Source organism: Arachis hypogaea, chromosome 19 (assembly GCF_003086295.3).
Source record: "Arachis hypogaea cultivar Tifrunner chromosome 19, arahy.Tifrunner.gnm2.J5K5, whole genome shotgun sequence".
Lineage (NCBI taxonomy): Eukaryota > Viridiplantae > Streptophyta > Magnoliopsida > Fabales > Fabaceae > Arachis > Arachis hypogaea.
Window position 1 is genome coordinate 68,259,600 of NC_092054.1, and position 15,431 is coordinate 68,275,030.

General features: G+C 38.6%; 1 non-coding gene across 1 annotated transcript; it reads left to right on the plus strand.

Moving 5' to 3' along the window:
* The first annotated feature begins 302 nt into the window (after positions 1–302).
* Positions 303–406, plus strand: LOC112781680 (small nucleolar RNA R71). The gene has a single exon (XR_003192442.1). It is a non-coding gene; the product is annotated as a small nucleolar RNA R71 (small nucleolar RNA).
* The last annotated feature ends 15,025 nt before the right edge of the window (positions 407–15,431 follow it).

Genomic DNA, 15,431 nt, shown 5'->3' on the forward strand with positions numbered 1-15,431 from the left:
GCATTCCAGACAGACTCTGAGAAATCATATTGACTTGCTGAGTCAATATTTTGTTCTGAGCCAATATTGTATTTAGAGTATCAATCTCAAGAACTCTTTTCTTCTTAGTTGTCCCATGATTCACAGGATTCCTTTCAGAAGTGTACATGAACTGATTATTTGCAACCATTTCAATGAGTTCCTGGGCTTCTGCAGGCGTCTTCCTCAGATGAAGAGATCCTCCAACAGAGTGGTCCAATGACATCTTGGATAATTCAGATAGACCATCATAGAATATACATATGATGCTCCATTCTGAAAACATGTCAGAAGGACACCTTTTGATCAATTGCTTGTATCTTTCCCAAGTTTCATAGAGGGATTCACCTTCCTTCTGTCTGAAAGTTTGGACTTCCACTCTAAGCTTGCTCAACTTCTGAGGTGGAAAAAATTTGGCTAAGAAAGCATTGACCAACTTTTTCCAAGAGTTCAGGCTATCTTTAGGTTGTGAGTCCAACCATGTCCTAGCTCTGTCTCTTACAGCAAAGGGGAAAAGCATAAGTCTGTAGACCTCAGGATTAACCCCATTGGTCTTAATAATATCACAGATTTGCAAGAATTCAGCTAAAAACTGATGAGGATCTTCTAATGGAAGTCCATGAAACTTGCAATTCTGCTGGATTAGATAAACTAATTGAGGCTTAAGCTCAAAGTTGTTTGCTCCAATTGCAGAAATTGAGATGCTCCTTCCACAGAAGTCAGAAGAGGGTGCAATAAAGTCACCAAGCATCTTCCTTGCATCTCCACCATTGTTGTTGGGTTCAGCCATCTCTTCTTCTTTTTTGAAAAATTCTGTCTGGTCCTCTCCAGAGTGTTGTGCCTTAGCTTCTCTTAGCTTCCTCTTTAGAGTCCTTTCAGGTTCCGGATCAGCTTCAACAAGAATGTTCTTATCCTTGCTCCTGCTCATATGAAAAAGAAGAGAACAGAAAAGAATAGGAATCCTCTATGTCACAGTATAGAGATTCCTTTATGTGAGTAGAAGAATAGAAGAGTAGAATGAAGAAGAGAGAAGATGAAGAATTCAAACACAGAGAAGGAGAGAGGGTTCGAATTATAAGGAGAGAAGTGTTACTAAATAAATAAAATAAATAGAAAGATATGAGAGAGAGAGAGTATTCAAATTTTTAAATAAAAAGAAAAGAAAATATTTTTGTTTTTATTTTAATTATTAGTTAGAATTCGAATTTATTAGAAAAAATAAAATAAAATTAGAATTTAAAACAATTAGTTAATTAAAAAGAATTTTGAAAAAGTTGTTTGTGGTTTTCGAAAATTAGAGAGAGAAAAGTAGTTAGGTAGTTTTGAAAAAGATAAGGAATAGTAAAACAAACAAAAAAGTTAAAAAATAGTTAATTGAAAAATATTTGAAAATAAATTTTGAAAAGATGAGAGGTTAGAAAAAGATTTTGAAATTAAGTTTTGAAAAAGATATGATTGAAAGATATGATTGAAATTTGTTTTGAAAAAGATTTGAGAAGGAAATTAAAAAGATTTGATTTTTGAAATTAAAGCTGATTACTTGACTAACAAGAAACTAAAAGATATGATTCTAGAATTTAAAGATTGAACTTTTCTTAACAGGAAAGTAACAAACTTGAAATTTTTGAATCACAGCATTAAATGTTAGCAATAATTTCAAAAATTATGAAATAAAATTAAGAAAAAGATTTTGAAAGTTAATTTTAAAATTTTCAAAAAACATGGAAGAAAAATGAAAAAGATTTGATTTTGAAAAAGATTTGAAAAGATAGAATTTTTAAATTGAAATTTTCACTTGACTAACAAGAAACAGCTAAATTTTAAATTTTTTGACCAAGTCAACCCAAAATTTCGAAAATTATGAGCAAAATAAGGGAAAGATATTATTTTTTTTGAATGTTTAATGAGGAGAGAGAAAAACAACTAAATGATGCAAAACATAAGAAATTAAAATAAAAACAAGTAATGCATGCAAGAAACTTTGAATGTCAAGATGAACACCAAGAACACTTTGAAGTTCATATGAACATCCAGAACATATTTTTGAAAATTTTTAAGAAAAGAAAGACATGCAAGACACCAAACTTAAAAATTTTTAATCTATAGACACTAATAATTCAAGAATGCATATGAAAAATAAGAAAAGACGCAAAGCAAGAAAAACACAAGATCAAACAAAGACAATCATCAAGAACAACTTGAAGATCATGAAGAACACATGCATGAATTTTTCGAAAATTTAAAGAAAGATTGAAAAGATGCAATTGACACCAAACTTAAAATTTGACACAAGACTCAAACAAGAAACACAAAATTTTTGGTTTTTATGGTTTTATTAAATTTTTTTGTATTTTTCAAAAATTATTTGGAAGAAGAAAATAAATAATTCAAAATTTTTAATAAGAATTCCAGAAATCATGCAATGTTAGTCTAAAACTTCGGTCCAAAAATTTAGACATGGCTTAATAGCCAGCCAAGCTTTATGTGAAAGCTTCGGTCCAAAAGATTAGACATGGCCAAATGGCCAGCCAAACTTTAGCAAAGCATTACATACAACAGCCAAATTGATGGGAATCAAAAGGCTCTTGCAATGATAAGTGGAAGCCTCGGTCCAAAAGAATTTAGACATGGCTTGACAGCCAGCCAGGCTTCAACAGATCATGATAAAACTCTAGAATTCATTCTTAAAAATTCTGAAGAACAAATATATATATATATATATATATATATTTTAATTTTTTTCGAAAATAAAATTAAAAATGAAATGCTTAAATATAAAATAAAATTACCTAATCTGAGCAACAAGATGAACCGTCAGTTGTCCAAACTCGAACAATCCCCGGCAATGGCGCCAAAAACATGGTGCACGAAATTGTGATCTCTAACAATGGCACCCAAAACTTGGTACACACGATCTTAATCTCAACTCTTTTTCACAACTCCGCACAACTAACCAGCAAGTACACTGGGTCGTCCAAGTAATAAACCTTACGTGAGTAAGGGTCGATCCCACGGAGATTGTCGGCTTGAAGCAAGCTACGGTCATGTTTGTAATTCTCAGTCAAGCAGATTCAAATGGTTATGAAGTTTTGATAATTAAAATATAAATAAAATATAAAATAAGATAAAGTTACTTATGTAATTCATTGGTGGGAATTCAGATAAGCGTCTGAAGATGCTTTGTTGCTTCTGAACTTCTGCTTTCCTATTGCTCTCTTCCAACCATGCCTTACCTCCTTCCATGGCAAGCTGTATGATCCTCTCGGATGAAAACAAATCCATATGCGCTGTCACCGCACGGCTAATCATCTGTCGGTTCCCGCTAGCGTCGGAATAGGACCATTGTCCTTTTGCACACTGTCACTTGTGCCCCACATTCGCAAGTTTGAAGCTCGTCACAGTCATCCCTTCCCAGATCCTACTTAGAATACCACAGATAAGGTTTAGACATTCCGGATCTCAGGAATGCTGCTAATGGTTCTAGCCTATTGATGAGCGGATAATTTATACGCTTTTTGCATTGTTTTTACATAGTTTTTAGTATGATTTAGTTAGTTTTTAGTATATTTTTATTAGTTTTTAAATAAAAATCATATTTCTAGACTTCACTATGAGTTTGTGTGTTTTTCTGTGATTTCAGGTAATTTCTGGCTGAAATTGAGGGACTTGAGTAAAAATCTAATTCAGAGGCTGAAGAAGGACTGCAGATGCTGTTGGATTCTGACCTCCCTAAACTCGAAATGGATTTTCTGGAGCTACAGAAACCCAATTGGTGCGCTCTCAAATACGTTGCAAAGTAGACATCCAAGGCTTTCCAGAAATATATAATAGTTCGTACTTTGCCCGAGGTTTGACGACGCAAACTGGCATTCAAATGCCAACTTCCTGCTCTATTCTGGAGTTAAACGCCAGAAATAGGTTGCAAATTAGAGTTAAATGCCAGAAACAGGCTACAACCTGGCGTTTAACTCCAAAAAGAGTCTCTACATATGAAAGCTCAATGCTCAGCCCAAGCACACACCAAGTGGGCCCGGAAGTGGATTTCTGCATCATTTACTCATCTTATGTAACCCTAGCTACTAGTTTAGTATAAAAACTACTTTTAGTGATTTATTTCACATCTTTTGAATAATTTTATGTTCAGAGATCACGTTTAGGGGACTGGCCATTCGGCCATCCCTTGACCACTTTCACTTATGTATTTTTCAATGGTGGAGTTTATACACCCCACAGATTAAGGTGTGGAGCTCTGCTGTTCCTCATGAATTAATGCAAAGTACTATTGTTTTTCTATTCAATTCAAGCTTATTCTTATTCCAAGATATTCACTCGTACTTTAACCTGATGAATGTGATGATCCGTGACACTCATCATCATTCTCGCCTATGAACGCGTGTCTGACAACCACTTCCGTTCTATCTGTAATAGCTTGAGCATTTATCTCTTGGGCTCCTGGTTCAGATCAGAGTCTTCGTGGTATAAGCTATAATTATTGGCAGTCATTCTTGAGATCCGGAAAGTATAAACCTTGTTTGTGGTATTCCGAGTAGGATTCGGGATGGGATGACTGTGACGAGCTTCAAACTCACGAGTGCTGGGCGTAGTGATAGACGCAAAAGGATCAACGGATCCTATTCCAACATGAGTGAGAACCGACATATGATTAGCCGTGCAGTGACAGCGCATTCAGACCATTTTCACTGAGAGGACGGGAGGTAGCCATTGACGACGGTGATGCCCAACATACAGCTTGCCATGGAAAGGAGTATGAATGATTGGATGAAGGCAGTAGGAATGCAGAGATTTAGAAGGAACAAAGCATCTCCATACGCTTATCTGAAATTCTTACCAATGAATTGCATAAGTATTTCTATCTTATTTTATATTTTATTTATATTTTAATTATCAAAATCCCATAACCATTTGAATCCGCCTGACTGAGATTTACAAGGATGACCATAGCTTGCTTCAAGCCGACAATCTCCGTGGGATCGACCCTTACTCACGTAAGGTTTATTACTTGGACGACCCAGTGCACTTGCTGGTTAGTTGTGCGAAGTTGTGAAGAAGAATTGAGATTATGATAGTGCGTACCATATTTTTGGCGCCATTGAGATCACAATTTCGTGCACCAAGTTTTTGGCACCGTTGCCGGGGATTGTTCGAGTTTGGACAATTGACGGTTCATTTTCTTCGCTGTGGTACACCATGCACCTTAAAATGTACCCTTCGACCAGCAGACTGATGAATGCTAGAATTCCTTGGTGGTAAATTCTGATGACCCATTGTTATCGCTGCCATCTGCATCTCACAGTCCCCTTTCAGTAGGTTCTGGTAATCCAACTTTGATTTTCCCTTCATTACCGTTCGACAATTTTTTGCCTTATGCCCAATATTGTTACAACAATAGCATTTGCCAGTACCAAGCGAACAGGGCCTGTTGCCATGATTCTTTCCGCACTTTGAGCATATTAAAATCTCCTGAGAAGTAACCAAGGTCATAGGTCTCTCATTATTCAGTGCATCTGCGTTACTATTCCCTCCATGCTCGTTATTGCACTCACCACTACGCTCATCATTCTTTTCCCTTAAACGATTAACTACCCGGGTAATCGCATTTGTCGTATCACGCATAGCTTCAGCCATGGCATGAGTCACAGCTATAAAAGCTTCTACGCTTCTCATAGGGATATCTCCCGAACTCTCCCGTCGCATACCACGTCTTTGTGTCTGTGCAGCCATCAGAGTCCTGTTCACATCCCACATTCAATATCAAGGTGATCAGTCTTAACGTTTCAGGTAGAATGTGAATAGTCTCTAAAATGGTTACACAGCGACAATCATACAACTTATATCACATAGATATCTTATAAGCATGAGACACATAACAGAGTATGCAATAAAGCACGGTCAGTCCACTCTCCAGGCTCTACTAGGAACGAACTGCTCTGATACCAAATTGTAACGACCCAATTTTCAGTACGCCTAGGAAATACCAGAAACTGAGCGCTAACAATTTGTCATCTTAATTATTATCTATTATTTATTATATGAGCCTGATTCGTTGTTAAAATCGTAGTTCGTTTGTGAGGTACTTTTTTTTTTTAAACAATTGGATTAATAAACAGAATTATTTATAATCAATTCACAAATAATAAGAGATAAAACAGTTATAAACAACCACACATAAATACATCACATGTAGTTGACAACATTCGGTGATTCAGCCTTTATTAGAGTATAAAATTTAGTTAGAACATCCCATAAATATAGCTAGATAATAACTATATACATATATATACATACAACATCCAAGGCCCTGACTTGTTCAAGAAGTCCCTAAGCTGGCACCCAAGCTAGCCTACACTCTATACTCACCTAGTCCCTCTAAACTACTAAAGCGAGGGAAAGTACGCTCTAAGTCTTCAAAACTCAAGTCAGGTGGAACTTCATTAAAAGGTAGAACATCACTTGTTACTCCTTTACACGATCAAACATTGCCATATGACGTCTCTCTGGTACCTCATCAAGTAGCCACATAACAGGAGTCTCATACACAGGATTTAGGTTAAAGTTCACATACAAATGGGGTGCAAACATTGGCTGGTCTCACAGTATATACATATAAATAGAGAATGAGATTCGCCCTAGACTCAGAAGACTACCTAAAGCGGAATCCTTTTTGGGAACGATCGTCAGTGAACTACGGAAGGGTACTCATACTTCCATCAGAAGGGGGAAGGGAGAGAGAAGGGGTAAGAACTGGGGAGTTCTTAGTAGGGCCGGGGTTATTAGTTAAGTTCATTATTTCTATGTTGTTTAGCAGATAAATAGAGAAGATAGAGAAAATAAATAGCATACCATAAACATAAGGATACAAGAAAATAACACAAACACAGAGAATAGAATACAAACAAGGAAAGCATACATTCATACAATAATCATAACAGAGGAAATGCACAACCAAATATGATGCATGTCTAGCCCTAGTGCAGGTAATGAGCTCATTTGTCGGTTTCTACCTGCTCCCGACGTAACCGGAAGCAGCTGAAACGGGTATGGTTTTCTAGTCAGCATAGATACAGTTCTCACTAACTGACATATGCGTCATATCCTCTGTAAGCAAACTCTGCCTTACAGGTGGCGGCATGCCAGCCATGTATGAAATAATATCCTCTGCAAGTGATTCCAGGTTATCAGTTATAGGTAAATATCTCAATAGCTGTGTAGCACTGGAAAACGTTCTATGGTCGTACCACTATTTATCTGACTGCCTCAATGCAGCAGATGAACAAACAAATAACTCTGGAGTTGCCTTAATGCAACAAATGAACAAACAAGCGTCTCTTGGGTTGCTTCAAGCAACAAATGACCCTTCAACATATCTTTTGCTTTTTATCATACTACTCTTTTCTCTTTGTCTCTTTACTTTGCTCTGATTTCTCAGTTTAACGTATGTATTTAAAGCTTATGTAAATTTCGGTATGAATAGTTAGCCTGTCCCAAGTATAGGTTCATTAAGTCTATACTGAAATAGTTTAACTTTTCATATAATACCTAACCCTAGTCGCAACTTAAGGACTAACTATGTTGCCCTAGTTCGTTCGCTAGTCTCTGTCTGTTTTTCTATTGTTAAAACTTTACAGACTTTTCTTTGGTTTTTATCTTTTCTTTAGCATTTATCTTTCTTTTATCTTTGCCTCACTAATATGTTCTTACCACTCCCTAAGTGTTTTATGAAGGTAATTATGAGATTCTGCGCTTAAAGTTGTCTTTCTAAAGCTTTTACAGAAAACTGCCTTTTCCATATTATTTTATTATTTTTATTAAAATATTATTTTTAATTAAATATTATTATTTAATATTTTATTATTATTATTTCATTAATATATTTTCGAAAATTACCCCTTTTTAACTTTTAACCTTTAAAATTCACTTTTTACGACCCATATCTTTTAATATTTCTACTTTAACCACCCTAACATTAAGAAATTACCAAATAACCCTTTAAACACCAAAAATTTTACTTCCTTGCCCTTTTAAATATCTAAAGCATGTTCTTCATTGTTCTTCATCACACTCAAAGTATTCTTCGTGTTCTTCGTAAATTCTTCATATTCTTTCTCTGTTTTTACCCATTTTTCAGTTTTTTCAACAACCGATTTTTATCATAATTCAAAATAAATTAGCAGCCACTAAAATTCCATCTTTTTTACATGATTTTAACACAAATTGAACCCCAATTTAGGGATTAGGGTTCGTTTTTCCATCAGCCACAAGAACATTAACTCAAAGCTTGAATATCATCAAATTTCATTAAATTTTCACCAAAATTTCAACAAGAACCACTCATATAAACAATCAATTTCAAGCATAACCAAACCATATCATAATTACACAACTCAAACACAATCAATCAAGATTAATTTTACCAAACCCTACCTGGTTTCGCTGCTCCTAATTCGGTTAGACTTTCAGGTGGTCCTTAAGCACTTTTTCCTCCTAAATCACATCAAGAACAACTTTAAATCCAAAAACCCTCAACTAACCAAATCTCACTCATCTTGTTAGGAAGTGATTTCTAACCTTAGACTTGCTGGTAATTCACGTTTCTTGGCCCTCAAGTCAAGTTAAGCATGATTCCTAAGGAAGAACATCAAGAAAACGCATTTTTAAGCTTGTTTTCTTGAAACCGAATCAAAAGGAAGATGGTGCAGCCAACTCACCTTGATTCCAGACTTGATAAGTCATATGATAATGTAGAGAAAGAAGAGAGGATCATTTTGGTTGGGTTGGAATTTTGATTGGAGTTTTAGTTCAGCAAAAATCAAGCTTTGAAGATTTGGAACTAAGAACTTTTCTCTCCTTTTTCTCTTGATGATTTTCGGCCACAATGAGCAAATGAGGCAGCCTTGGGGGTTTTGGGGGTGTAGGGTAAGTTGTGATTGGTTGGCTTGGAGGTGGGTTAAAATAATATTAAAATATCTCAGGTGTATAACTACTAAAACTAAATGTATCGGAACACTTGTAAAAATATCTCTAAAAATTATTTTCTGAACTACTAGCATAAATGACACTAGTAACATATTTATTATGAGAGTAAAACATGTATAATGAGGCCTTAGCATTGCTAAAGTCATCAGAGAGTGCTAGTGCTAAGCTGCACCAGTAAACTGTGAACCCGGTTAAACTGATTTTCTGTTTTTAACTAAAACTAACCAGGTAACCTTATAATATCATTCAAGAAGATTCTAATACTAATATAATGATAATATTATCCTATTATCTCTCTTCTCTCATGAATCAAGTCCGGTTCATTAAACTGAGACTATTTATGAAAAATAGAATCAAAACTCCTAACCGATAAGGTTCAAAAACTAGGTTCTTCGTGACTGCGTTATCGAGCTTTCCTCAAAATGGTTCTAGCTTAAAGATGACATAATGAAAATGGGGATTGAGATTCTTGATGTTATAGCAGAGGTTCTCCCCCTATTGATCTTTCGGAGAAATCCGTACTTTTAGAAAAGATCTTACGTACTCGAAAATCGGGGTTGTTACAACAGCCCTTCATATAAGATGTGTAGTTGAACCATTCATTGAACATATCCGGAGGACACTTCCTAGTCCTCCCAGGCCTCATAAAGTGTTTCGCCATCTTGCTGTCTGAAGGTTTGCACCTCAGCTCTCAGTCTATTGACTCTCTGTGGTGGATAAAATCTTGCTAGAAAATTGTTCACAACCTCATCCTAAGTTGTTAAGCTCTCCTTGGGAAATGCTTTTAACCACTTTTCTGCCTTATCTGTGAGAGAAAATGGAAACAAAAGTAGTTTGTAGGTGTCAGGGTGTACACCATTTGACTTTACAGTGTCACAAATCCTCAAGAATGTAGTGAGATGTTGGTTAGGGTCCTCTTGGGCATTTCCTCCAAATGAGCAATTATTCTGGATAAGTGTGATGAGTTAAGGTTTCAACTCAAAGTTGTTAGCATGGATTGTTGGCTTTAGAATGCTGCTGCCACAGTTTCCGAGATTTGGGTTGATGTAGGAGCCTAGAACTCTCCTCTCTTGCCCAACATGATTGCCAGCATTCTCTCCAACATGGTTATGCACCTCTTCCTCCATAGCAACTCCCAGATCTTCCTCTACTACTTCCTCTCCAACTATTTCTTTGCCTCTTGCTTCCCTCCTTAATCTCAGGAAGGTCTTCTCAGGTTCACTATCAAAAGAGGATGAAGTTTCTCTTCTTCTACCTGTCATACATTCACTTCTTGTTAAGACTGGTGGTTAGTTTGGTTGGTGCAATTAATCAAACAGTTAATAGAGCAGTAAAAAAATGGAAATATGAACAATGAATAGCTAAAATGATCAAATAAAAAAAATAAAAAGAATTAAGAAAACCGAAGAATTGAAGAGAAAGGAATTAGCAAGGTAATTAAAAGAGCTTAATCTAGCTTCCCATCAATTTAATAATTGTCAAATTCAAAACAATCCCCGGCAACGGCGCCATAAAACTTGATGACCGGAATTCACTCTCCATATAAAAAAAATAATGAATCCGTTCTTTTGGCAAGCGCACCAAAAATATCGTCAAGTAATAACCCACTAGGAGTGGGATCGTATCCACAGAGATTGGTAGATTTGAGCAATTTTAATCAATGGGTGAATTAGTCAAGCTGAGCAATATAGATTGTGATTGTAGAAATTTAAATGAGCAGATATGTAAATGGCTCAAAATTAAAGAGAAGCAGTAAATTGCAGAAACGTAAATGGCAAGAATGTAAGGTGCATAAATATAAATGACTTAATTGTAAATGGGAATGGGGAATAACAGAATGTAAAGAAAGCTATAAAGAATGTGGAAGATGAGAATAGGGAAAATTCATTGAGATCAGGAGATGTTGTTCTCTTTGGATTAAATCCAGCTCATCTCATCTTCAATCATGCAACTCATTGACCCCTTGGCAATCATGATTGATTGAACCCCAATCCCTTGGTGATTCAATCTCTTAGATCTTGATCAATAGCCAATTTCTTGGTCTAATTGCTTATGAAGATAGATATACTTGGTCCCTGATTATACCACACATCCTCATAGATCCAAGTAGAGGGTGGATTATATGTCACCATATCCAATCACCAAAACCCAGATCTACTCAAGTGTGAGAAGGGATTTCAAGCAGAGTTTCATGTTTCCTTTTCCAAGGTTTCCATGAAACCCATTTTGCATTCAACTTCTTTCCCAAGATGATTAAACACTAGCATTAAAATGAAATTCCTTCTAGAAAATCAAAGAGAAGATGAAGAGAAGAAGAAATTCACTATCATTAATCCATCAAGTACAGAGCTCCCTCTCTCAATGAGAGGGAATTTAGCTATTCATATCTTAAGAGAAAAGTACAAGAGATGGAAGAAGATGATGTGAAAAGTAAATCTAACTATACTTTAACAAGACTACTACTCAACAACCCCTTCTCAGTACTTTTAGGGGTTATTTATACTACTCCTAGCACTAGAATTAAGAAAATACAAAAGAGAAAAGAAAATTACAACTGGAGGGAAAGAGAAACTCCAAAAACGTGACTTTCAGGCTTGGCGTATGGCTGGCGTTTGAGTGGTGTGCCACGCCTAGCCACTAAGTTTGGCTAGGCGTGCCACGCCCAGTCCCTTAAGTGGCACGCTCCATGCATCCATCTCCCTGGCGTGCCACGCCTTCGAACCCAAGTGGCACGCCCAAGGTCTTTTTCATCCTTGGTTAGCCTGGCGTGCCACGCCTTCTAACCCAAGTGGCATGCCCAGGCCTTTTTAAAGCTTGGTTAGCCTGGCATGCCATGCCTTCGAGCCCAAGTGGCACGCCCAGGCCTTTTTCTTTCTCTTCTCCTTTTTGGAAAGTTGAACTGGCGTGGCACGCTCAGGGTCTGGCGTGCCACGCCCACTTTGTGCCGCCTCTTCTTCTCTGAAGGATTGAACTAGTGTGGCACGCCCAGGGTCTGGCGTGCCACGCCCATTGTGTGTGCACCTTTTTTTTCTCTGGATAGTTGAACTAGCATGGCACGCCCAGGGTCTAGCGTGCCACGCCCCTTGTGTATGCTTGGCTCTTTGGTTGGCGTGCCACGCCCACTTTGTGCCGCCTCTTCTTCTCTGAAGGATTGAACTAGTGTGGCACGCCCAGGGTCTGGCGTGCCACGCCCATTGTGTGTGCACCTTTTTTTTCTCTGGATAGTTGAACTAGCATGGCACGCCCAGGGTCTAGCGTGCCACGCCCCTTGTGTATGCTTGGCTCTTTGGTTGGCGTGCCACGCCTAGAACTTAAGTGGCACGCCCATGGCCTTCTAGTCTTGGCATGCCATGCCTTGAAGCTCAAGTGGCACGCCCAGTCTTCTTCTTGTTGAGTGATGGTGCTGGCGTGCCATGCCTGAGACTCAAGTGGCATGCCTAAGTGAGGAATGATAGCTGGCGTGCCACGCCTTCGATACTAAGTGGCACACCCAAGTGAGAATGATGGCTGGCATGCCACGCCTTCAATACCAAGTGGCACACCCATTGAGTGGTTGAGCATTGGTGTGCCATGCCTGAGACTCAAGTGGCACGCCCCAGTGAGGAATGATAGCTGGCGTGCCACGTCTTCGATACCAAGTGACACGCCTAGTGTTTGGCCCTTCTCTTCATCCTTTAGAAAATTGAACTGCCACGCCACGCCCTGATGTTCAAGTGGCACACCCATATTGGTGTGTCTTCTTCAAGCTTGGCGTGCCACGCTTGGGTCTTCAAGTGGCACGCCCAAGTGATGGACTAGAGCTGGTGTGCCAGGCCTTCGATACCAAGTGGCACGCCCAAGTGGTTGTCCCCTTCTGGATTGATGAACTGGCGTGCCACGCCCAATGGTTCCTGGCATGCCACGCCCATGTTAAAGCTTTGAGAACCTTCTCTGGAAAGTACAATTGGCTTGCCACGCCCAGCTCCTGGCATGCCACGCCCACATACTTTCATGGCGTTTGTTCCAAGTGTTACACCAGTTTTACACGCCCAGCTTTATTTTATTGTTTTCTTCCCGTTTTTTCGCTCTTTTCACCGGAAATTCAGCAGAAACTCATTTCAAAGCAATGTACCATAATATTCATCAATTAGTTCATAAATTGCAATGATCAAATGAGATTATGCTCTTTTATAGTCCTTTTTAGATAAAAAAAAGGGTAAATGATGCAAGTCATCAGAAGTCATCCATGAATACTTCAAGGAATTTCTCTACCATATCAGAGAAGATGGATAACATGCATCTCTGAAAGGTGGCAGGCGCATTGCACAGGCCAAATGGAATTCGTCTATAGGCGAATACGCCAGATGGACATGTGAATGCCGTTTTCTCTTGATCATGTGGATCTACTACTATTTGATTGTACCCGGAATATCCATCCAAGAAACAATATAAAGCATGACCTACTAGTCTCTCTAGCATTTGGTCAATGAAGAGTAAAGGAAAGTGATCTTTCCTGGTGGCGTCATTGAGTTTTCTATAATCAATGCACATACGCCATCCTGTAACTGTTCTTTTAGGGATCAATTCATTCTTTTCATTATGAACCACTGTCATCCTTCCCTTCTTAGGGTCAATTTGGACGGGGCTTACCCAGGAGCTGTCAGAAATGGGATAAATAATCCCAGCCTCATAGAGCTTAGTGACCTCCTTATGCACTACTTCCTTCATAGCTGGAATTAAACGCCTTTGTAGTTGTACCACTGGTTTGGCATTATCTTCCAACAGGATTTTATGCATGCATCGAGCACGGCTAATGCCCTTAAGGTCACTTATAGTCCACCCAAGGGCAGTCCTATGTGTTTTAAGCACTTGGATTAGTGCTTCTTCTTCTTGTGGCTCTAGTGTAGAGCTTATAATCACAGGATAGGTATCTCCCTCTCCCAAAAATGCATATTTCAGGGAGGAAGGTAATGGCTTAAGCTCAAGCTTAGGAGGCTTCTCCTTTTCCTCAGAGGTTTCCAAAGGTTTCGCTGAATCAGGCTGAGTATCATCAAGGATATCATCAAGCCTTTCCTTGAAGCTTTCGGCCATATTGACCTCTTCCACCAGGGAATCATTGAGGTCAATGCTCATGCATTCCTCAGGAATGTTTGGATGCTTCATAGCTTTGATAGCATTTAGTACGAACTTTTTCTCATTGACTCTTAGGGTTACTTCCCCTTTTTCAATATCAATGAAGGTCCATCCTATAACTAGGAAAGGTCTTCCTAGGATAAGGGATGCACTCTTGTGCCCCTCCATGTCCAATACCACAAAGTCAGTGGGAAAGGCAAAGTGTCCAACCCTAACAATCACGTCTTCAACTACTCCTAATGGTATCTTAATAGAACCATCAGTAAGTTGAAGACATATGCGGGTTGGTTAGACTTCATTAGTCAAACTAAGCTTCTTTTTTAGTGAAGTAGGTTTTAGGTTAATGCTTGCTCCAAGGTCACATAGAGCAGTCCTTGAACAAGCATCACCTAAAGTGTATGGTATCATAAAGCTTCCAGGATCTTTAAGCTTCTCTGGTAAGCTATTCTGAATGATTGCGCTGCATTCCTCAGTGAGGAGGACTGTTTGTGTCTCTCTCTAATGCTTCTTGTAACTTAGAATGTCCTTCATGAACTTTGCATAAGAAGGTATCTGTTCAAGAGATTCTGTAAAAGCGATCTTTATCTCTAATGTCCTAAGATACTCCGCAAAGCGGGCAAACTGTTTATCCCTTTCCACTTGACAGAGTTTCTGAGGAAATGGCATCTTAGACTTGTACTCATCAACCTTGGTTGATGAAGGCCAAATGCCATGTGAGTTAGAAGGGGGGTTACTACCTTGTTTAGCAAGGTTGTTGTCATTAGGTGACTAACTTCCCTTGCTTGGGTGTTCAACGCCCAAGCTGCTACCCCTTTAGGCATTTAAATTCCCACTCTCTGCCCTTTCCTGGCGTTCAACGCCAAGAGGGATACCTCTTTGGGCGGTTGAATGCCCGGTTTCTGCTTATTCCTGGCATTCAATGCCAAGAGGGATACCTCTCTGGGCGTTTGAACGCCCACTCTCTGCCTTTTCCTGGCGTTCAACGCCAGGAGTGTTGCTTCTGAATGCCCAGAACCATCTTGTGTAGAGATCTGGTTATCCTCTATGGGTTTTTCATTCTTATTAGGCTGAGGTTAGGAGCTTAAGGTTTCCCACTCCTCAGTCGAATGGTCTGGCATTCATCTGTTATCTGCTTAGATAATTGCTGCTTTATTTGACTCAACTGGGCCTCTACATTTCTGTTAGAAACCTGAGTTTCTCGCAGAGCCTCTTGCAGTTCTAGCATTTACTGGGCAAGGGCTTGCAGTTGCTGAGTCAATGGCCCATCCTGCTCTGAAGGGTTAGGTTCAGCGATTACTTCCTTAACC